A 2,304-nucleotide genomic window follows, 5' to 3' on the forward strand; every position below is an offset into this window, starting at 1 on the left:
TGTGCACACACAGGAAGGCCAGAGGACGTCACGGTTTTTTTTTTTTTTTCTTCTCTCACTCTGCACCTGAGGTTACAGCCATGCCTGGCTTTTCACATGGATTCTACAGATTCAAATTCAGGTTCTCACACTTGTACAAGCGCTCTTACCCAATGAATCATCTCCCCCACAACCTAACATCCATTATTACCACTCATGGTTGAGCCCAGGGTCTCACACAAGGTGAGTGCTCTACCACTGAGCTATTTCCTTGGCCTTTTTTCCCCCCAAAATTTATTGATGATGGAGGATCTCACTAGTTTGCTCAGGCAGGCCTCAGATTTTTGTGATCCTTCTGCGTCAGCTCTGAGTGGCAGGGATTGTAGGCCTGAGCTACCATGCCTGGATGGAACTATCATTTTATAATAAACTATGAATGTATATTTCCCTGAGTTCTGTGAATCATCCTGGCAAGTGAGTCGCAGCAGCAGCAGTAAAGATGCTGGGAATCTACAGCCAGTTGGTCAGGAGCACAGGTCACAACCTGCTACTTGCCAATGGTGTTGGAGACCGGGCAATCTTGTGGTTGAGTCCTTAGCCTGATGGCATGTGATTCCAAATCCAGTGGATGATAATAAGTTACTCTAGAGGCTATCCTACTGGAAGTGCCTGTTTGGCAAGGAGAAAGTCTGCACACCTGGAGTCAGGTGTGAAATGCTGGGGGGTGAGACGATAAGGAAAATACACTGGTTTTTCATCAAGTCTCTGAGAGCACTGTGTCAGGAGGTCACTACATCATGTTTGAAGCATCTCCCATGGATGCTCAGGTCAAAGGCCACTAAAGAGTCTTCCAGTAGCGTAGACAACCCAGATGGCACGGGTGGCTGATGCTCTTCTTCCTTGCTTCCTTTTTTTTTTTTTTTAAGATTTATTTATTTATTTTATGAGCACACTGTAGCTGTCTTCAGACACACCAGAAGAGGGCGTCTGATCCCATTACAGATGGTTGTGAGTCGCCATGTGGTTGCTAGGAATTTGAACTCAGGACTTCTGGAAGAGCAGTCAGTGCTCTGGATCGCTGAGCCCCTTCTTGCTCATTCTAATAGGGCAGCCAGAACAGCCTCTCTGGTGCACTGACTTCCTTTGACCTCTTTCAAGTCTATCAACCAGCCTGTGAGAGGCTGTGGTGCCTGACACACGGGATAAAAGAGGACACACCTGGAATATATTGCCTTAAGTACCTGGTAACAACTAAGATTCTTTTCTAGTAATACTGGAACAATGATGATATACTAAAGAGACATTTTGGGGCTAAAGATGGCTAAGGAGCACACACACACACACACACACACACACACACACACACACACACACTCTGTTCTTGCAGAGGACCCACGTCTGATTCCCAGCAACCACTTCAGGCTGCTCACAACTTCCTCTAAATCAAGTTCAAGAGAATAAGACGCTCTCTTTTGGCTCCCATAGGCGCCCGCACAGAGAACCATAATTAAAAATGAAAACAACTCTTAAGAGAGTGAGAGGGAGACATTTTTGTCTTCCATTATACACCATTGTGGACAATGTACCCCAGAGAACTAGAATGTCCTCAGGAATCCTATGCAGGGAGGAAATATGTCTCCTGGAAAGAGATTTCCCACACTGCTAGCATCTTGTCAGGTGACTGCAGGAGAGACTGGAGCTGGAGGCAGTGGTGACAGGTGGGAGTGAGCATCTTTTGGCAAGGACTGTTTTGCAGTAGGCAGCCCCTACCCTCTACTTAAACCTAACCACATTAGGACTGACTCAAAAGGCTTAGGGGAGGGGCACTGGACCTCTTAAGTACCCACACTGAGTAAACCTCCACTTCCTGCCTTTCACTATGACTTGTTTAATTAGCTTATTAAGGACAAGTGGCCCTTGGGTTCTGATCTCTATTCTAGGATCACTAGTTTGGAGCCACTGGCTAACAACTTCCTGGCCTGGCAAGAAACTCTATATGGGATGGCAGCACATAACTTACACTCTGAATCCCTTGCACCAATGGCTCTCAGATGGATCCTCAACTATCCTGACATGTGTTGAGAATTGCAGTAGACTGTGGCCAGAGAACTGCTAGGCACAGTTTTATTTTGAACTGGGAATAGGTATTATGTTGTTGGGTACCTGTGAGGTATTTGTCATTGGCTTAAACAGATCACCTCTTTTAAGCCTAAAATGGTCTCTATATGGTATCATTCCTACTTACAGATAAGAAAAATGAAGGTCCTACAGGGACACTTCTGACTTCTGGGAGGCATGTGTAGCCTGCTGCTGTTCCCCCAGCTT

The sequence above is a fragment of the Mastomys coucha genome, unplaced genomic scaffold (genome assembly GCF_008632895.1).
Source record: "Mastomys coucha isolate ucsf_1 unplaced genomic scaffold, UCSF_Mcou_1 pScaffold18, whole genome shotgun sequence".
NCBI lineage: Eukaryota > Metazoa > Chordata > Mammalia > Rodentia > Muridae > Mastomys > Mastomys coucha.